This window comes from Lichenostomus cassidix, chromosome 5 (assembly GCF_008360975.1).
Source record: "Lichenostomus cassidix isolate B80296 chromosome 5, HeHo_3.0, whole genome shotgun sequence".
NCBI classification, from domain to species: domain Eukaryota; kingdom Metazoa; phylum Chordata; class Aves; order Passeriformes; family Meliphagidae; genus Lichenostomus; species Lichenostomus cassidix.
In genome coordinates, this window is record NC_139486.1 from 27,784,149 (window position 1) to 27,806,871 (window position 22,723).

General features: G+C 40.1%; 1 long non-coding RNA gene across 1 annotated transcript in view; it reads left to right on the forward strand.

The window, feature by feature from the left end:
• Positions 1-1,240: 1,240 nt before the first annotated feature.
• LOC146436227 (uncharacterized) overlaps positions 1,241-22,723 on the forward strand; it is a 29,194-nt gene continuing 7,711 nt past the window's right edge. Inside the window, exon 1 of the long non-coding RNA XR_014852583.1 lies at positions 1,241-1,592. This is a non-coding gene — a long non-coding RNA (uncharacterized LOC146436227). The remainder of the gene's footprint in view (positions 1,593-22,723) is intronic.

Below are 22,723 nucleotides of genomic sequence, written 5' to 3' on the forward strand. Positions count from 1 at the left end.
CCTGAGGAGATGGAAAACTCATCAGCTTACCAATGGCACTGTCAGTTCAGATAAACAGCTACCATGATTTCTCCTACTTTCTGTCAGGTGGAGGTTTAACAATGTTTCTTGAAGAAACCAAAGCTTTGATAACACTAAAAGCAGTATTGCAAGATGCTTGTTTGAATTTCTTTTCCACCAGAAAGCAGTGTGGCTTTTAATGCTGAGGATAAACTTGGAATCATGTGCCCTCACCTAACTCACCTTTGTCTGCATCATTGGTGTTTAGCAAAATTGGTCTTGCACCTCCTCCTCTATCAAGAACTATATTCCCTGAATTAAACCTGGGCTTGGGCAGCTCTCTGTAGCAGAAGGGCTGTAAGGGGGAGCAGTGTAATTACTATATGCCTTTGCTTTGCCCTGACTCGGTTATGTCCACTGGCAGGAACCCACATCTTCTGAACTCACAAAGAAACCTGAGGTGTGAGAATCAGCAAAGACTGCACCTTGAAGTTATAGCATGTGGTGCATCAAAACATGCTTCGACAATGGAATTGGCATTACTGTGTTACAGTTATTCCAAAGCAACTGCCTAAAATTCAAGCTGTGACTCTTGTCCATGTTCCAGGCCTTGCTAATCCATTAGCAAAATCACAGCCACATAGTGATTATTGTTGCTAATATTGAATTCTAATCTTAGATACTTATTTTTGTGTTTCAAAATAAATTTTTTTTTTTTCCTAAGCATATATTTTTATTGGTATTAAACAGAATTTAGTTTGAAAATTCAGACAGACATTGCTTGATCAAAGTTACAATCAGCTTTTCTAATTCAGAAAAAGTTCTGCTCCTGAGGAAAGGCAGGCAATGTTGAATATGAACACCTCACCATCAGAGACAATGGAAACTGGTGTTTTTCATATGTCTGTATTTTATAACTTAAAACTGTTGGCTTAACTTACATGAAACTAAAAACCTTGCATTTCTTTAGACTGGAAGAGGAAAATATATACATAAAATTACAACATAGGCAAAAATAAATTAAAAATCCCAGGAAAAGGAATAGGTTTCAAGAGAAACAGAGGAACGGAGAGCTCTGTAAGTGTAGTCTCAGCATTTAAAGTTTGAACAGAGGTTTCTTTGGGGAAGAAGGGTTCGAAGTGCCCCAGCTGGAAGCTCGGCTCTCAGCGCTCCCCGCAGTCTCACTGGCGGCCACGAGATGGCGCTGCGCGCCCTCGCACGGCGCCTCAGCCTCGTCCCGCCGCCGGCAGCCCCGCCACGGCCCGGCCAGCGCCGCTGCGAAAACCAGGCACCGAGCAGCGGAAACACGGCTAAAACCGCACGGAGTTTCCTTTCGGAGGGGGAGAATTTGGCCCTCAGCTGCTGAGCTGAGCCGCGATACGGGCCGTGGCTGGGCACTCGCTGGAGGCGCGGGGCATACCCCGCCGCTCTGGCCCCGGGACCGCCCGGCGCGACGGGCAGCGGCAGCAGCGCAGCTCCCGTGCTGGAGCTCCAGAAGGAAAGCGCTCCTCCAGAGTGCAGCCGGCCTGGCTTCCTACGCCTTGTGGCGGCTGTGGGGAAAACGGCTAGCCCTGACACCTTTCGCTCCACAGGTACCACTGTTAGCGTGCCGACGTGTCAGTGCCGGCGGCGGCGTCAGGCGGTGATGCGGCAGTGCTGAGTCTCTCAGCAGCCTGCCCGGGCCCGGGGGCTCACCCCGCGCTGCACCCAGCTTGTCTTTGCCTGTCCGTGAGCGCTCTGCCAGCCCACGGAGATAAATCCCCGGTGAAAACAGCTTGGTAGCCATCAGTAGGGACGAGGGTGCCGAGTTCAGCGCCTAAAGAAGCATTGCTGTGTGGGGAAATATAACCTTCAAGCACCACTTCTCTCACCTGGCGCTCTTGCGTTGATTGTGCCTTTTGTCTGCCGTGTGTCGCAGCGCACAGACACCGCTCAGGGCAGTTAGTTCAGCGGCTGCCAATAAAACTAGCATGTCTGCACAGTATTTACACAACACCCGGCACACTTGCTGCTTTCGCATTATTCAAATATTCAACAATATAGATAAGACCAATGGGCAAAACGCAATTTAAATAATTAGGTTTATGGGTTTACCTTAATGGTGGCTGTTGACTACTTGTGTTCCTTGAATGATAAGCTTATGGAACTCATATTTAGTAATTTTATTTGGTAATTTCAGCGCTTTTTTAGAAGAACTGTGTCTACAACTGACCTGTTCACCCCATCCTCTGGAAATGGGATGAGTGCTTGTATGATGTTTCAGTACCTGAATTCAGAGGGAGAAATGTCTCAGTGAGTGTCATTGTACTGGTGTAAATGAAAGTAGTGTCAAGGATGAATGTAGAGAAACCTAGCTGTTATTCTGAAACCCCCTTCTGTTCCCTCATATTTCCAGATCTTGGATTTTTTTAGAAGATGTGACTTTCCAAAATTAAGAGATTAGGTAGTTGTCTGAGGAACTGCTTTGAAAATAAAAACATTGGTTTTTATTATATGAGCCTTTTCAGTGAAAAGAATTAATTGAAATATGGATGAGACACTTTGTTCTTTTTTGCCTAAGTAGTCTGTATGAGTTTTGAGAAACAATGCTTGAAAAAAGGCATTTCACTAACATGTATTATCTCTTATATTGGTTTCCTCAGGGGTTCTAGAGGTATTTGAATTGTGAATTATCCATCCTAATTAATTTCCTTTAGGGCCAAATAATTTATTTGGTATAAGCATTCTTGTCCTGAATGTATATGTGTATGTCTACTCCTACATATCCACACGTAGTTTTTACAATCTTCCTAGTAGAAGAGGCTAAAGAACTTAAGCAAATGTGTGTGAGTAGGAGGCATCAATTATTACATGAAGTGGTTGAGTTCAGAGTACAAGTAATTGTGTAGAAACATCTATTTTTATAAGAGTTTGATAGCACACTGAGCCTGACTGGTGAAAAACATTTTAAAGTAATTTATTTTCTCTCTTTGCATGATAAATATTTATTTCATGGCTCTGCATGTAGTGGGAGGTCTGTACTACCTTGGGTCCACCACTGATAAGGAGACTGACTGTTAGTTGTTGAGCTAGCAACAGAGTACAGAAGACTTGGTTGAGCTGGATTTATTCCAAACATTTATAAAATTTTAATTTATAAAATTTTAATGAATGTGCTTTTTTTTTTTTTATGAGTGCATGTGCATTATAGAAAACATATGGAAGTAGGGAAAGATTTTGAAATGAAAACCTTAATCAAAACCATGCCACAGCAGGAAAAAGTATTTTTTTAACAATTATTACAATAATATTTGTAATTGCTGGAACAAGATTTCCTGAATTCAGCAGTCACAAATTCTAGAGACTCGAGCTGTGCCCTGGCTTGTGGGATGGAGACAAAATGATTCCCTGAGGAGTAAGTCGACAAGTGGTAATTTGCAGGGGTGTCAAGCAGCTGCTTTCTGATGCCCCAGAGATGGGGTTATCAACAATAATCGGATCCCCATCAAGCTTGTGAAGAAGGGGTACCCATCTGTTGAGTTGTTGTTAGAATATTTGTATGAAGAGCTTTCTGTTCAGATCCCATATGTGCTCAGTCTTGGGCATTGCTGTTCAGATTCTCATTCTCTCTTCATTCTCCTTTAGACTCTTTTCAGTGCCCTGGAGCAATGGAGGGAACAGGACTCCTAATCTGAGGTGTGTGCACCAGAGTAGTCACTCTTCTTGCCTCAGACCCTGCAGCAGGAGCAGGAGCTTCAGCTGGATGGCCTCTCCCTGCATCTCTTTTGATGCTGTGGTAGGATCAGAACCAGTTTCCAGCTGCTTTCATCACAAGCAGCCTTCAGCCTTCTTTGAAACAGCAGATAATGAGCTATCCTGCCCCCTATCAAATCACTCCCCTGTGTGCCACCTGGCTCATTCTTAACACCAGGCTATGTCTGCAAGGGGAGAGAGTGGAGTGGGGCCAGGCCACCCACCCAACTGGTGCCAACTAAAATGTCTGCAGGGACTGCTGCCCTGGAAGCAAATGGTGTAAGGTTGCACCTACTGCTAGGAAGGGTCTCCCCTCTCTGGGACAAAGGAGCAGATGAACTGGAAGCATTTCATTTCATGCATCTGTACCACTGTTGCAGCATGACTGTTGCATGCCAGCAGTGGAAGTCTTAACCAAAACCAAAAGAAGTTTAACCGTCAGCCTAGTCACCTAGTGAGAAATTTAATCTGCTGTTAATATAATTTCAGGCTTCAACAGTGAAGATCAAGCCTTTGTGTTACAACTGAAATTCTATTTACTCAATCAATAGTTTTCTTATATTTAAAGTAAAAATCACTGTTTCAGTAATGAAGACTTTTCTGGGTTTCTACTTAAGTACTAGTCTTAAGCAGCACTTCAATATCTGAGGAAGGAGTGTTTGATGTTAATTATTTTTTGATGTAAACATAACCATGTAAAAATTTGCTTTCATGCACATTCTCCTATGTGAGTTTATGTTTTTGAAATATGAACCTAAGCAAGGAAGAAAACAAACCTTTACAGCTTCAAGAATTATTGTAATACTATTGTCATAGAACAAAGTACCTTGTCATTTCTCACTACATGGCTCTTCCATATGACTCTAGCTTTGCATCATTTACTTTGTTATACTCGGTTGAGTATATTACTACAAAGTGTTATTTATCCAGCCTAACATTTATTCCAAGAAGAAAAGGTAAATATTATGGGCTAAACTCCATTTTAGATTATTATAAACATAGCCCTCAGAATTGTAAGCCTTTACTCAAACATTTGTTACATCAGTGGCCTCTGAAGCAAAACAGAAATGGATTCTAGATCAAGCAAGAGGGATAAAGCTGGGCTAGAGGAAGAGTTTCTATCCTTACTAAGTTGCCACTTTCAGGTCTTGAGGAAATGTAATGAACTGGATTTGCTCCCTCAGCTGGAATAGTTTTGGCACATATATCTGAAGAACTGCTTAGCTACGAGGGAGCTAACCAATGGTTGAGATTATGCACATCTGTCAGTTAAATCAAAGATCCCAAGGCTAAATGCAGCATTTGGAGGCAACATATAGACCCATGAATTTTATGGAAGGCAGTGTCTAGACACTGATAAGCAATTCTCTTGCATCCACATGCTATAAAACTGTATATAATTGTTCTCATTTTAGTAACAGCTTTCAGAAAATTACTGCTAGGAATATGGAAGAAACATTTTATGCCAGTGACCTTAAAATTGTAGTACAGAGATCTAATTGTGTTTTCCAGTCATTTATGCCATGGAAATAATGAGTATCTATTTTAAGACAAAATAATGCATTATATAGGAAAAATACACTTTTCTTTACATGAAAAATAATTGATTTGGAAGAACTGTGGACATGGTATTTTTTTGTAAATACAATACAGGCCTTAATGCTTATTTTTATAGTATTGTTACTCTTTGTGTATTTTCTGACTTCAGATGTATTAACAGGATAAATAACACTGGAGAAACAAGAGCTATCTACATGTGTCTGTGTATGTGCCATTCAGACAGTATATTCATGGTTTTTTTTAACTACAGAGTTTTAATTTCAAAATTGTGAAATATTACACAGAAATTATAGCCTGCAAGTAATTTACAACCATCTCATTTTTGGTTTATACATTCCTAAACAATTTTTTCTGGCACAGATGGTAACATCATAACTTCAGATCTCATTGCCATCCGTTGCTGGCTGTTCCTGGGTGTGGGAAGAGGTGATGATTAGCTAAAGCAAAACTAGCTGTTCACAACATCTTGAAATTTTGTTTTTATTGATGATAAAAATGGCTTTCGAATAAACTAAAGATTTTAATGGGAAATTGCCTGTCTCTGTCAAGGTTTTATTTTTTTCTTTTAAGTCATTTGTGCATGCAGTCATATAATTGATATTTCCAGAGCTATATATTTCTTTTGTTTTCATGCTTATACACATTAAGGATATGAGAAAGTTACAAGTGCAAGACAGCAGACATTGCTTGGAAGAATTTGTAAACAGCAACATTCTTTGAGAGCACAGACCATCTATATTCTTAGATACTATGGTTCCATTTCAGTCTTTTAATGCAATTATTTATTTTTCTATGACATTTTCAATGGATTTTGAGTCCACAGGAAGCACACTGGTATCATTCTCCATTCTGCTACTAAAAGGATCATTACATTTCAGCCCATTTACAATGTATTCCTTTCCTTAGTCACTGAGGTTATTTTAGGAAAGAACACATGAAAATTGGGTATTTCTTAAGCTCCCAAAATGAAATGGAGTTAAGCAGAGTTTTGCTACTTCTGCTTTTTAGTTTGATTTTGAATTGGATAAGGATCATTTATGTTGTAGAAGCTGCAAACACATAAGAAGACCAAAAGGGCTTATAAGTGGAATAAATCAGATATCTAAACACTGGAACTGGTGTCAAACCTCACATGTTGTGATTATCTTTTTTTCAACTGATCTCTCTCACTTGAGGTATTTGCTTTTCATTTCTCGAATTGTATTGGCCCTTCAGTGACTTGGCAACATCCTTCCCTGCCACCTTGATTAACAAATTAACTTGGTGGCTGTTTACATTAATGTGTGTTCTAAGTTAAATCTATGCTCTAAGCTCCCATTTTTTCATGTTGAAATGAGAAGAATTCTGAAAGATCTTAGATCTTGGAACATCAGGAGTATCAACGAATGCCCTTCCAAGTGCTTTTGTTGTAGTGTAGTAGCGTCCAGATTGGAGGATTTGAAAGTCAGAAGCAATTTTGGTATGTTCACTTTCAATTTTTGTGTAAATTCAATAGCCTAAAACCTCTGACCACTTAACTCAGCTTTTGACCGTGGCCTTAAGTATCTGACAGAGTTAAAGGAATTTGCATTCAGTGCATCTAATTCAGGGTCCTTAAGCTGCTATTTTCCAAAGGTTTTGTCAACTCTTTCTGCCTAAAAATATCAAACTCTAAAAGGCTTGCTGTGATCAGTATTTCCATAAAGTCTAAGTAATTATAGGAGTATAACCATGATTTTCTGCATTGGTTAACCATTTAAATGTTTGATGGTGTTTTCCATAGATATTTTTCCAGTTGCCACTTTACATGCATTCTTCTGGTTTGGTTGACTTAGTGACTTAAGTTTACTGTGCTTGCTGGCCTCCTCATCTGAGACATCCTTGAGTTCTTCATAGAATCATAGAATGGTTTGTATTGGAAGGGACATTAAAGATCATCTAGTTCCCACATTCCTGTCACTTGCAATTCCTTTCCCAGTCATGGGAACATGGCCAGCTGCCGATTACTCTTACGGGGTAGTTGCTTCTTTAATTGCCAGATATTCTGTGTGCTCAAGTGAGGTGGGATTTGGTGGGACAATGTGTGAGTGGTGTGCAATCCTTAACTTTCCTGGAGGTGAAGTCCATGTTACCTGAGTAGCAACTTCTGCTTTCAAACCCATGGGGAATGTAGCAATAGAATTTCTCTGATCTTAGCACTGGGAATTCTGATGACTCTTTTTAGGCTTTAGAATTATATTACATCTAGACACAAGACATATCAGTCTCTCAAAGTTCCACTAATATGCAATGTACTTCTGTTGGTTCTGAGCCAGATTTGTCAGCAGTCTGGCTTTGATTTAGGCAAGTCAAGTTTCAGGGTATTGCCATGCATGTGTCTTGAAGTGCAGCAGTGCTCTTTTACAGGCGAGACTCAAGGTCTGTCTATCAAAGTAGCTCTTGGGCTTTTTTTGGAACACAGCTATGAGATCTGTAAGATACCTCTCACTGCAGATATGAAACAAATGTGGCTACCCCTGCAGCATGCTGAGAGTGGAGTATCACTGTGCATGTTAAGGCCCTGAAACTCTGCAAGACAGAATGTTACTGACAAACTCTGTGGTTATGTTCTGAAAAAGATTGTGATACCAATGTAATGGAGTCATTAATCTTTAGAACACCATGTTCTGAAAACTAAACTTAGGGCTTCTGTACTATGAGGGACTCCTAAATCTGCAGCATTTTAAACTGGGAACTAAACCTCTGAACCTTCTTCATTCTGTTATTTATTAAAGTACTTTGTAATAATTTGGCAACATACTTAAACCGTAATTTGGAAGAGTAACAAAATTTGCTTGTGTAGGTAATATCTAAACTGAGCTGGTATTATTCTGACAAACAGCTGATTTTTTTTCCCTCAAATTACTATTTATTGAAACCAGATCTTAATGCCCAGATTCAGTTTTGATAAACTTCCCAACCTAAGGAGCTAAGGAGTTGTGAAAAACCAAAATTTTTAACAACCAAAATACCTGCAATTTTATAATTAAGGAAATTTAAGGGTGTTTAATTAAAAAAACTTCTTTAGTTAATTTAGACTAAACAAAAGTTTAAAAGAGAGAAAATATATCTAACTAAAGTGTAACAATTTTGCCTAGATAATTCTTTTTATGTGTGTAGATAATCCGCTCATGTAGACACTGAGGTTTTCATTGTCATTTTATTTGAAATAGTGACATTTTTTGAATACCCCAAATGTTCATAGAGCTTCTATCTCTTCTACTCATCTCTACACATACCATTTCACTGTAAGTCACAGACAGGTATGTCAGCCCTCCTGCTCACAATGAACACAGACACTTATGTTTGAAATGGGGGTCCTCTGCTACAGTACAGTGGTAGTGTGAAGGTTTTGCTGAAAAATACTTCACATGGACATGATATGGGAGTAAATTATTCAAATAACATGTAGCTTCACCTCTTGGTCACTTCAGTGAAACTGCTAGTGGAGGGTTACTTAATGAAGTTTTCTCTGTCAACTTTTGAGAAATGCCTATATACTGATGGACAAACCAGACTGGGGGCAAATCTGGAACACCTTGGATGTGGTAGAAGTAGCTCTACTCAGTAACTTCCAATATTAACAAATTTCAAACCGATTATCTTGAATAAAAAAAGTTCTGAGCTCATTACTGAACTCATGGGCCATTTTGCTTGCTGTCTGAAAATTTCAGACTGAAATACAGCTTGGCTTAAGAGCACTGACCTTTCAATAACTTTGATTTATCATCTGTCTTTGAAACTATAACCAAAGTGATGGCCTTGAGCATCTTGCAGCACTCTTGGGCTTGCTCAGGACTTAAGTCCTCTATGTTGTCTTTTTCTGAATGGTATTGGCTGACCTTGTTCAGCATGAATTAGTCCTCTGGAAAGTTTCTAGATTTTCAGATGTAGTGTTTGCTACATTTTCAGTGAACGAATACTGATAAACAAAGGATATGCACATTACCCTTTTCTGCTTGCTCAAGACTTTCTGTCTTATATACAAGGGCTTGTCCTCTTAATTTCATTTCCCTAAACAGATTTTATTTTGATTTGGTCTTCCATTTTTCCTTATGAAGAACTTTTGTGGAAAACCTCAATGTTTTTAGTTTACATGATTGAAGTTCTCAGGTAGTTTTTCACTCAGATGTTATTTCTACAACAAGCTTAATAAAAAAATAAGACACATTTTCTAGCATCTGAGAATGTCATGTAGGAAAAATAGAAATGAACCTGTGATCGGCATCCGGCTCAAGCTTCCAGTGCAGAGTGTGGGAGCTGCTGCTCTTACACATATTGTGCTGCTGCAGAAGTGGGAGGAGATGAAACTTCTGCCATTTCTATGGCATCACTTAGCAAGGTGTAAATGAAATATGAAGTAAAAGCTCTCAGCCCACTCAGTGCACAGACAGACAAAAAGAGTGCTTTATATTTGCTGCTGTGATATGCTACTTGCTGTAGTGCTAACCTTACACAGTGCCAGAATGCTTCCTAAGACTTACAATCTCAGGTCAAAAGGGAAATGATTTCTTGTTAGGTGTCCTTCTTTTTCTCTCTTTCCATAAACATGCTGCTGCATGTCAAAGCTGGTTTTGCAGTGCAGAGCAGGCGTGAGGTGAAAAGACTGACAGGAGGATCCTGTTCTGAGAGAAAGGAATTGTGTGTCAGTAGGCACAGTTTGCAATGAACTTTGGGGTAAAAATAATTAAAAGCTGAACACTGGATGCAGCTTCAGATTCAGAAATGTTTGCTGACTTTGAGTTGCAGCTCATCTGGGTGATTTGGAGGGAAGGAGCCATAGGTGGTAATGCATCCATGCTATGTTTAAATTCATTAGCACTGGAGAGTCTGTTTGTGTTGCTAGGTAGCTCATTTGGTGTGACAGCAGTCTTTAGATGCAAATAGTTTTCAGCCCAGATTTCCCTCTAAGTCTTGCCCTCATAACTTAACAAATCACTACCTAGATCCTTGTGGTATCCTGTTCACTATTTTTAAGCCATAAACTAGTCTCCTGGCAGCCCCCTTTTTATTTGGCTGGATATGTTCTGTAGTTGAATCTTCTGAGCTAGAGCCTAAGCTGGTGTAAATAATGCAGCTTCACTGATGTCAATAATATCAGGTGAGTTTATACTAGCTGAAATTCTGTCCTTCAGATGCAAGTCAGCACCTAATCTCCATGACATTCACACAGAGGTATATATTTCCCTCTGTTTTTCTAATCCTCATGTGTCCTTTGTAGAACTCTGTGATTTGTGCTGAAAACAGTGCTGAGAAATAGGATGAGGTGATGTGAATAGTGGTTTAAAATGCTGGACATCTGAAACTGTGCCTTGTTCTGACTGAGACCTCTCTGTGACAGCACAATTATTTCACTGTGTGCCTACACTCTTCCTGTTTTATTTTCCAGTCTCAGAGAAGCGCGGGGATAAAGTCAGTAAAGGTTGAGATGCTGCAGTAACCGAGGCTGCAGTATAGATCAGTGGGTAACATCTCAAAAAAGCCTCACGATGGTCAGAGAGGCACATCCAGTAATGCCTCTGTGAAGTAGCACAAACTGAAAAATGCAGCAGACTGCAAACTGCTAGGCTACTGAACTGCTCAGTGAAGGAGGGGTCGTGTGCGTGGACTTCTGAGCACAGTGGGGTCTCCTCTGGTTACAGTGAGCACAGAGACAGCAGGGATTCATACCATGAAATTTCTACAAGGCTGTGCAGGGGGAAAGTGAATGTTCAGGACATGTGTTCAGCCTGATTCAGCCTATAGATCTAACTCTGGAAAGGCAGGATAAAGTCTAGCAGGAGGGGTTCAATGCCCTTCTGGCTAAAGCAGGGAGCATAATTATGAGAAATTACAACTTGTTCCGTCCTGCAGCACTTGCCAGTGATGACACGTCCGTAGGGAAGGCTTTGTGATAAGAAATCAAACCAGCAAGATTCAAAGAGAACCAGACACCTTTGTAAAGGCATGGAGGAGATTGGGTCATTAAAACATGCTACAGGCATTTTTGGAGAATGGAGAAGGCCACGGTAGCACTCATGTAATGTTTGTATTAAATCTTAGGAAAGCCAAAAAGCCCTTTGGTGCAAGAAGTGAATGTCACCTACATTGAAAAAAGTTGTAACACAATTGGGTGAACAAAAATTTGGAAGGCCGTTTGAAAATAGGGCTGCAGAGGTCTTGGTCTGGTTGGTGGAGCTATACATCTTCCATAAAGCAATTTACTACTTAATTTGCTGTGTGACTTGTAGACAGAATTTTCTGTTTCTGCCCTTTAATGAATTCTAAGTAAAAGAAGGCTTCCTTGTTTTTACAAATTGAGAGGGTAGTGGAAACAAGACTTGCACTGCTGCAACTGAAAATCAGATAGAGGAACAGTGCATTAGATGGGTTAATAAAATCTCAGCCTAATCAAATAGACACCACAATATAAATTGCTTTCCTCTAGAATAAACCATGAAAGTGTGTTTTAAATGTACCTCATATGGGATCAGGAGAGGGCAGGACTTATTATTGTGTCTGTATGAGATTAATCGTAAAGGTGCTGCTATATTATAATATTAATATAATATGCAAATACCAGTCAGATGTACATATTAAAATAATGCCACTTTGCTCTTATAAACAACTTCTAAAATTATAAATTATTTATATAAATAGGGGTCCTTGATGATCTTACTTTTTTATTTTAGATTGTAAATGCGTGTTTACAAACCCAAGAGATATACATTCATTCACTTAATTTATGTCTGACTATATTATTTTAGAATTGTCTTTGACGTTATTACAGACACATTTAATTCAAAGTATTCATTTCAGTTTCTGATGAAAACCAACACTCTGACCTTATTCTAGGGAGAAGGATGGACAACAAACAGAAGCTGTTTGAAACAGCTGAATTTTGTAATATATATTGTTGCAGTTATTAGATTTATTTATATTTTTCCTATATTTTTTGTCTATTTTTTCTTTATTTTCTGGAAGAAATATAACAGGTGGTAAAAAACAAACTGAAACACAGAAGATTTTGAATGATTTAAGTGAACTATCAGGTAGAAAATACAGTTTAATGTAGAAAAATGTTAAACAATTCATCTGGGAAGAAGAAATCAGTGTAAGGGATCTGTACTAAATATGCAGTCATCCAGCATACTGATTAGGAAAGAGATGAAATAGTTATAGAAAAATGACTGCAAACACGAATTCCTGTGCATTGTAGCATTAAGAATTTTGATCAATATATTAGGGAAAACAGCATACATATCATAGAAGCTGGATTGAAATTTCATTCAAAACAGGATTTCAGTTTCCTGTATTTTTTCCTCAGTGGTAGAAAAATAAGGAAAATGATTGCCCAAAACAAATTTTCATATTAGTGAAATGTTTCCTGTAACATTTGCATGGAAATGTCTGTTTCTTCAGAGTCTACTCTCTCTCAAAAGGTACTGCTCTAGATAGAAGAAAGAAGCCAAACCAGAAATTCCAGCTATACAGATGCACACATCATTCGCACATGTAGGAGTATCGGTGGTGTTTTAGGCTTATGCTCCTATTAAACTGAAATGCAATGCAGAGAGTACAGCATTTAGTGATTAACAGCCTTACATCTGAACTACCAGAATGGTCAAGAAATCATTTCAGGATTTCAGTTCTCTCAGCGTGCTTTTCTGCCCAGCAGCTTCTTTACCGAGATCGCAGGTAACCAGGAAATCATGCTGGATTGCAGGGGGTGCCGGGTAAAGCTCTTGGGCAGGTTGCAGTGATGTGTTAGTCCTGTTAGCTGTTTCCAGACTCATACTTTTATTGATAGTGCTGCAGAATGTGGTCAGGTGCTGTGTCCAGATACAGCCCTGCTTCCTTAGATTCTCCTAATGCAAAAATTTTTCCCCATGTTTCTATAACATCTATACCTATACTTCTCCAATATTCTTGTTTAAAAGCCTTTTGTGCTGTCTCAAGGCTTTTTTCCATTGTACTAGAAAACTGAAGTGTGCTGCATTAGCATGGGACAGCGTGTGTGTGTCTGCTTGTTTTTGTGCAGCATGTGAGCAACCCTGCCAGGAACAAGGCAGGACCACAGTACTGCTGGGCACTTCTCTCCCAGGACAATGGCCCATTGTCATGCCAGTTTAAGTGCTGCTGTACTGTCTGCCTACCCCATGAGAGGTCAGTGGTTGGTGAGATGGAGCATGTCTGTGTCAGCTACTCCAGTTCGCAGTGCAGTATTTTAGCATCATCCTAATTTGCATGGGCAATTTAACTAGACAGGGACTGGGCATCCATGCCTTCCTGACGTGCAAGAAAGATGTGATGCCCAAAAGAAAGGTGAGCTCGAGCAGGAATATGTTATGCAGCAGCATGATGTCATGGGTGTTTTAATGCATCACTGCACAAGAACAGGAGGTTACCTGGCAGCTGTGGTGTCAGGGCTGAATATATTCTGCTAAAACAACTGACAAAACAGCACTCTTTTGCCATTCAGAAGCATCACATTTTGGCAGAGTCATATGATGTGGTCCATACATGTATCAGAATCTCTATATCTATAATCTCTGTACAATTATACCTCTGCCATTTAGCCTAATCTTTGAAATGGCAGAAATTTACATCAAATGGATGCTACATGCCGTCTATCAATCACATCAGCATCCTTCACAGCTGTATTGGAGCAGGTGACCACATTGCCTGGCTTTCTTTTCAAATACATGCCTATTTATGCAAATATATGCTTATGAAGAACAGGGAGAAGAAAAATATTATCTGCTTTAAAACAGTCGCTGCAGAGATCCTAACTCAATACCCTTTGGCCGATTTCATGTAGAGGCCAGAGACCAGCAGATGGCAATCTCCTCCTGTCGCAGGAAGAGCAGTGTTTTAATGCGGGGCCCTTGTATGCATCTTCCCGTTGCTTATTGCAGTTTACTTGAAGGGCAAAAAGACCTGGAAAATGTAGGCAGCCTTTGTTAGGCACAGAATGTCGTAATATGGCAAAGAAAAAGTGAATTTTTACTTTATGCAAATTCTAGCTGCTGGTATCTGAGAAAGAAAAAGCAAGCTAACCTAATAGAATGAATTTGTATTAATCTTTTTCATTTTTGAATACAGGACACCGGGCTATTTTACAGCATCATGCTATTCCTGCTGTGTGCTGCTAATCTTTTAATGCACCCTTTAGAAAAAAAGAAAATTGTTGATTTCCCTGTACCCTACATTTCCTTTTCCCCCTCAGTGTTTAAAAAGGGAAGAAATAATGTGATCTTCAGCTGACTTAAAAAGGGATCAAGGAACAAAAGAAAAACATTTTTCTTCCTATAGTGACAAATTTGCCATGCTAGGGTAATGTGTCCGAGCAGCAGTGTGAGAGTCTAGTTTAGCATTTGAATGAGAGAATGGATGGTATTACAGGTATTGCTGTGTAATTTTTATTCACTTTTTTATTGCAGAAGAGATTAATGCTGTTAATTTCAGTTACGTGAAACTCTGAGCTGATAAGGGAATGACATTTTTTTTAAAGCATGTATTAGTAGCAGAAAAAGGAATATTCCTATTCTGTGTTGGAAAGAATTTTGTCAGCCATCTCCCCATATTGCTTTAAATTAGTCTGCATTATTTCATCAAGTATCATACTGCAAACATAATGATAGAATGATGAATAAGAAGACTAAATTAATATTCTGGATATTTGGATACTTGTAACGATATGAGAAAGTATGTCTGGGAATGTAGGATTTTCTGTACTGTGCTTAAATGTAATTCTTGATATGCTGTTCATCTAGTACCCTCTACAGTAGATTGCAGTCCTGATGTACCATACATGCTGCATATTAGTACTTAGCTGAGTGGCATGGGAATCTCTTTATGAATAATGTTCATTAGAGAGCAAAATTGAATGTAGCCTGTACCAATGCCTGGTTCTGTAGGACAAGATGGAGGGGGAAGTACTATGCTAACTATGCAAGAACTGGAAGAAAACCAGTGCTCTTACTGTGGAGCAAGAGACCTGAAAGAATTGTGATCATGCATGTCAAGATAGCTGAGGTAAGGGGAGCTGATTTAAAGTGAGTATTGTAGCCAAGGCTGACTCTTGCACTTTGTGTTACTTTATTGAAAGAATTTTCATCTGATTATGTAGATACCATATGATCTGTAAAATGTTGTGAGAAACACGGACTATAACCAGACATTCCACCATGTATAGTTCACTCCAGCTTACAGGTCCTCCTGCCTTTTACAGGCAGTCAACTTTTCTTTATATGGGGAGGAATTGAAAATGCTCATAACAAGACTGTGCTTTGAGCAAACGGTAGAGTGATGGACATGCCGTAACAGACAAAAAAGCCTGTCTTATGTAAAGATGGATGAAAAGAAAAGAAATTGTCTTGTTCAGAGGGGAGAAGGAATTGATTTATGAGGAAAAATTATAAAATATGGAATTTTCTAAATAAGTGATACAAGTGGTTGAGTACATGCAAATATATTTCTGAAAATATAGGCTCATGAGCACAACAAATATTGTTGGAATTACTTTTCATGATAAAAAGGAACATCTCTTGCGATTATGTTAAATAGGAAAACAGAAATTAAAATCTCCTTTTCTGTAAAAACCTTTATGTTGTAAACCACCTTCCAAAGGGAATAATACACTTCCACTGCTTGAAACAGCTAAATGTTCATTATGTAATATAAGATGGCAATGTATAAACATTTTCCATTTCCAGCTTGTGTGCTTAAAGGACAAAAAAAATGCAAGTGCTACTTACAATTTCTTCTCATCCAGAGTGGACTCAATGTTTGTTTACACTACCGTGGCAGAACAAGAGAATTATTTTCAGTACCTACAGTCAAAGTTTGTCAAGGCACCTACATTTGATACCTCAGTAACACGTGTCCTCTGTGGAAGACAGGGATGCATCTTTTTAAAGGTGATTAAAAGTGCACAAAGAAACAGCAGCTAGGCTTAATTTAAATGTTTTCAATCACTCTTTAGAAGAACCAGGGTTCTTATTTATATCCCTACTGTTTATATGGAGAACCTGCACTCTTTTGAAGCCTACCCTAGAGTCTTAAAGTTATAGGTAACACCTCACTATGTATCTGAATATATATGCGTGTTTTTGAAGCATTTGACCGCTTCTCCAGAGACATTCATGTACTTTTATTTTATTCAAAATCAGTAAGCAAGGCTACAATTCAAAATTCTCTTTTTTCTCAGCCTTTGGGGTGATTTTACACCATGCTACATTCATGTAAATGACTACAGAAGATACAAAGTCTAAAAAGAAAATAAAGTTAGTTTATTTTCCTCTACAACTGTGAATTCTCTTAAAGCTGTGATTTGTGTTCTTTTTTTTCTCCTTTGGTAAGCAGGGACCGAGAAATCTGAGGCTACCATACTGGCTTCAGGGCTGATGCTGGACTTAACTGCTACATGGGTTCTCATCAACCTTAGTCCAAAATTTCTGGAATGCTGCTTAAAATGAAGGTTCTCTTTTCTGACAAAGAACTTGGGATGGTACTGCATGTCTTTCTGGTACCCTAATTGCTTTTGGATTGCAGCACAGTGATGAAAGTTTGCCCAATAGGATTAAGCTAGTCTAAAGATTGTTTCATTCCATCAGTTCTGCCACACATGTTGTGACATAAATGTTACCAGAGGGCTTTTGGTGGGAATTAATTTCTAGAACATTAGGTCCAGAATAAAGTGTTTCCAGCTATATTGTCACTAACATTTCCAGAAGAATTCTCAGAACTTCAATCCCTCTTGGTTTTGGATTGAACCCCCAGTTTTATGGGACTGCCCTTCAGGTAGAGATATTCTTGTGCAGCAAAATAAACTAAATTTGCTAGGTGGCATTGTTTTACTGAAGAATTTTTTAAACCTGAATATCCACTGAAAAGAGAATGAAAGGATTTATATAAAATGTAGGAAATAAAATATTTACTGTGCAAATTCAACAGTGTTGGACTATTGTGCCTGAACTTTAATGCTCATTTGTACTTTTTGTTTTTGCAGTGGGAAATAATTTTGACTTTTGTTTTGTTTTCTTGGTTTTACTTGAATTCCTTTCCAGACCCTTAGCAGCAGAGTTTTAGTATAATCCATGGCAGTGCTCCCACTGAAAACCGAACTCTCAGAAACCATGATATATTATGTTCAAAATTCTTTTTCCTGGGCAAAAAGAAAGTGCACCTAAGGTATGCATATGCATAGATACATAAAAAGCCAAAAAGGTATTGCTAGATAACTGAAATTTTAGAATTGAGTAATAGTTCAGATATAGCTATTACAACAAAAGCAGGGATAGTAAGATAGTGTCGGGGGTGGAGAATTTCTTCCCATTCCTGTTACTAAGCAACAAATAGTTAGATGTTTAGAGCGATCAAGTCTTTTGTAAAAGACAAATGCTGGGCTTTGGGCAGGGCATCGTAAGGGAAGAGCCAGCCCCGGGAACGCTCTCTCGTGGTTCGGATGCTGAGGAGAGAGGCTGCTCTCTTTTTGCTTTCCAGCTGCTACCAGAGCGAATCCAACTGTGCCCTGTTTCTCTTCTCTCCTGGCTGGGTGAGCTTTGATTCAACTCTTCTTCCCACTGGGAAGGGCGCGTTTCCCCGGTCTGCGTTCCCTCGCGGCTGCCGCCGGGAGAGTCCGGCTGCCTCTGCTGCCTGCCCCCGCCCTCTGCCGCACGAGACCGCGGCGTCTGCTGTGACTGCAGAAATCCTTGCTACCTCGCTGCTAGCCGGGAGGGAGCCAGTGCCTGATCCTGCCCCCCTGCTTTCTGCCGCTCCGAGCTGCCTGGCTGCCTGCTCTTCAGCCTGTCCGCCATCATCCAGCTGCGTGAGGCTGACCTGACCCTGTGCCACAGCGCCACCTGCAGCCGCTCAGGAGTCATTGCACCTGCCCTGCCCGGCCGGGAGCTCAACAGCGCCCCTGCTGCTTGCAACCGTGATTACACCACACGGGAAAAGGCTCAGCAGCTCACAAGTCATCTGCTATTGGTTTTCTGGTTCTAGTTGTGGTTGCTATTATTGTTATTGTTTGTTTATAGATACTAGTAAAGAACTGATATTCCTTTTTTCCCATACTTTTGCCTGAAAGCCCTTGATTTACAAAATTAAATAATTCGGAGGGAGGGAAAAAAGAAAAATCACATTCTCTGTTCTAAGGGAGGGTTCAACCTCTTTTGGGAGACACCTGTCTTTCAAACCAAGACAGATAGTTAAAATTGTTATACATGCAATTAGTTTCTATCCTGTTCCTGATGTGATACTCACCTTCTCACTGCTCCTCTGATCCTAATGTTAATGTTTTTGTTCTGGTGAGGAGGTTAACAATGACCTGTCAGCACCTGGAGTCCATCACTGAGGGATGTTCATGATGATGGTTTCTTCTTCATTCCAGGATTCACTTCTATCTTTTATATTTTAGCTGACATGCTTGTACATCTTGGTTCTTTGTTGGTCTGCAGGTCCGTGTTAATCACAATTTACTACACTTGGTACTTTTTATGTATTTTAGATAGTATTTCTTTGTATTCTTAGCTACCACAAAGCTCATTTTTGGCTATCTCTGGGTCTGCATTTCTTTAATGGACTACTGGGGAGTTGTTTACAGCTGTGCAGCCTCCAGAGCCAGTCTATGCCCCTTCTTTTTTCTTCCCGTTCTTGCTTTCCTCCACACCACATTCTCTTTTTTCACCTCCTAAGTCCTCTACATGTCAGGCTTGTATTTTCCATGTTACATTATTATGCTAGGTTTGGAAAGCTATGGTGATACCATACAAAAATAAACAAATTATCCACAGAGACGATACAATTGAAAATACTGCTGTTACTGCTAAAGCAGGTGTCTTTGTGTAACCCCAGATGTCAACTAAATACCTTGCAGCTGCTTGCTCATTGCTCCTTCTCTGCTACTTCACATAAAAGCCATGGGCTGAGATAAGAATAGTTTAATAATTGAAATAAATGTTAATCAATATTTGAAATAAAGTAAAATATAATAATAATAATAATAATAATAATAATAATAATAATGGGAGGGAGAGAGAGGAGTGAAATGCAAGAACAAGTAATGCACAATTGCTCACCATCCACTGACCAGTGTTGAGCCTGTCCCAAAGCAGTGATCAGCATTTCCTGGCCAACTCTCGACAATTTATATAGTGGGCATAATCTCTGGTATGGAATATCCTTTTAGCCAGTTTGGGTCAGCTGTCCTGGCCATGCTCCCTCCCAGCTTCTTGTGCATCTCCTCAACTGATAGAGCTTGGGAAACTGAAAAGTCCTTGACTTTGGGTAAGCATTACTTAACAACTAAAACATCAGTGTGTTATCAGCATTATCCTCCTACTGAATCCAATCCACAGCATTGTATTAGATGCTAGGAAAATTAGCTCTACCCCCACTGAAACCAGGACAGTGAGCAAAACAAAACCTGCAGGCAGGTCAGAAAAGCTTGGACAGAGCAAGCCAAGCAAACTTCCATCCTGAGGGACTGCAAATTCAGCACAAAGCTTATGGCTTGCAACTAGCAATAGTGTATTACAGGGCTACATGACTGTAGGAGAACAGGTGGCACTGAGCAGATTTCCTGCACTGATATTCCCTAACATTGAGGCTGTAATCTTTTGTATTTGATTGGTTTAAGCCAGCTTTCTGACAAACGACTACAGAGCTGATGACCTGATATGCTCTGAACTTAAATAATACAGGAAAAAATGTTGTGGCAGAAAGACAATGATAAAGGATGTCTTCACAGAGAGTGTTCTCACTTGGTGTGAAAACTGGGTGGCGTTTTCCTGTTCAGTGGTGGGGAAGCATTCTCCACAGCAGGTGTTGAAGTAATCTATGGTCACACAGTGTTATGATCTAATTATTAAGGTTCTTTGGAAATACCTCTGCCCGAATTAAGGTACAAACGAGACCATATGCCACTCAATAGTATGGGTTTGATTTGATAGAAAATATGAGAGAGGAAAGAAAAGAGAGAAAAAGAGGAGTAGGAAAAGAGGTGAGGGGGACAGAAAGTGGGAAAGAGAAAATATCACCATCTGTGGATCCCAATGATGTTGCGTTGATCCTCTCCAGCCGGTCTTCTTGGTGGTGATGGTCCCCCCAAAAGCACAGGATGCCATGGGTTAATATACACTCAGGTCAGGGGCAATGTCCAGGCATGTCCCCTCCAGGGGAGGGGCAGTCTCTAGCAGCAGACTCTGCTTGCATCACCTGCAGTCCTGTGGTGCCAGGCCTAGCACTCTGGGGGGTCTGTGATGGATTGTGACTCCCCCTCAGCTGCCTCTCACGTGAAAGTCCGTGGGTGTGGCCTGTGGGGTTGGGGGTTCCACAGCTGGGCCAGTTTGTGTAAACCTGGCTTCTGTGGGCTGTGCTCTGCCCCCACCCCAAACTCAGCCAGGGATGATCCTTAGTGCAGCTAGTGGCTTTGGCCTTTGTGGATGCATTCCTTTCTGTCAGCCTGAGATGACTGAACGATAGGGTTTCCCTTTATCTAATCTCAGCAGTTTGACTCAGTCCAAAGTCCCAGTCAGGTATCTTCAGGGAGGCTTCTTTGGTTGTAGCTTCTTTGTACACTTTTTGTTATAATGATCACAACTTTATATCAATGTTTGAGGCATGAACTATTTCAGTCTCTGACACACAGTCACAAGGGTAAATATTAAAATGAAAGCTCAAAGCTTCCACTTAGGAGAAATAAAGTTCAGGTGCGGTGACCAGTAATTCTCTGCTGTGGCGAACAGTCCCTGAGTTCGCAGACCTTGCCTTTGCCTATCAGGCAGTGTGCTGGCGGCAGGCAGTGCAGAGCTTCTCGGAGAAGCGTGGCAGAGAGAGGCGTGTGCGCGAGTAACACAGAGATGCAGGCTCTTGGGTGAGGATTCCAGTGGATTTATTGCAGGGAAGGAAGGAAGGTGACAGGAGGGAGGTAGCAAGCTGGAGGCATCGATAGGAGAGCCTGGAGCAAGGCTGCGCAGGGGGTTATAAGGGGCACATGATTGGGAGGAGTTTGGCGCGCAGGCCAATAGGAACACAGTATGGGAAGATGAACAGAACTCATAACCAATAAACTTAACTTACAGGAGGGAGGGACATTAAACTGAACCAATAGGGAGCAACTTAATGGCAGAACAAAGAAGAACACTCTAGAAGACAACCATATAGGGGAGGAAGGGGAGGTGTTGTGAGGAGCCAACCAGGTACAACTCTGGCGCATATTCATGAGCACCATCCCAGAGGAACTTGGGAGCAACTCACAGAGTCACCACAAGTTAAAGCTCATCCAGCTCCCAAGAGTCTTCAGGTGCCTCAGCCCCCTGGTGGTGTACCTCGAGCGGACAGCTTTGCGAGAGTGACTACTACACTCTGCAATTTAACTTGTTCTGGATATTTACAGGTATTGACACAAAAGAAGCACTTATATTGATTTATGAACATTTTGATTTTTAATATGTGTGTCAAAATCTGATCCACATGACCAGCTTACTTGCTTTCAGCTCAAGACTTGTGGAGAAAGATAACAAGGTAATATGTCAGCTTTGCACTTTGGGGAAAAAAAATTGATGTGGAAAATAAAGAAGGGACAGTCAGAGCTCTATAACCTAAGATTTTGTTTATGCTGTAGCAGAGATACCTTTATTCTGATACTTGCTTCTAGCATAGATGTTTTTTTACGAAGGATATGTACCCTGAGACCTTAGTTTTTATTATTCCACCACTGACCACTAGGCTAAACATTACACTACATAAACGCATATTCTCTTCCTCTTGTTTCTATCCATCACCATGACACAAGCAATCTTTACATGTTTTTTGGCACAGTCTCAGTCAAGAAGGGTAAGGGGATGGTCAGTATTTTTGCAAAGGTGAACTCTATAACATAGAGACAGCCTTTCCATGGAAATTGAAAACTGTGGCTGTAAAATATTTTCCCCAGGGCTCAAGGAAGCAGTGGAGTAATTTTCCCCCTTTCTAAACAAGTTCCCTACAATTTTATTACTTTGTACAGGTTGATATAATTTCCAGATATGTTTTAAAAAAAATCCCAAATAAACTTGTAATTTTGATCTGGAGTTAGTATTTTTAGGAAAGCTCTTGGAACATGTACAAGATGAAACCTTTTAGAGAATTTAGATGAAAGACCTAGTTAAGACCTGATTTGTAAGTGGACTTACATCTGCTGGTCAAATTATGGCAATTTTGTTCCTAGCTAAAAACTCAACATGTTTTGCAAAAATTGAGCAGTTTTCAAAAGACTTCAGTCTCAAAGTAAACTGAGTTTACATAGTAAAGTATTGTATCCCACTATGCAAAGCACCTCCTGATCTTAAAGAATGTTGTCAACATGAAATACAAAATTAGACAGACATTACAAGCAAAAGTAAAATGTCAGACTAGATGCTTCCTAGCCACTTTTATTCCCTGGTAT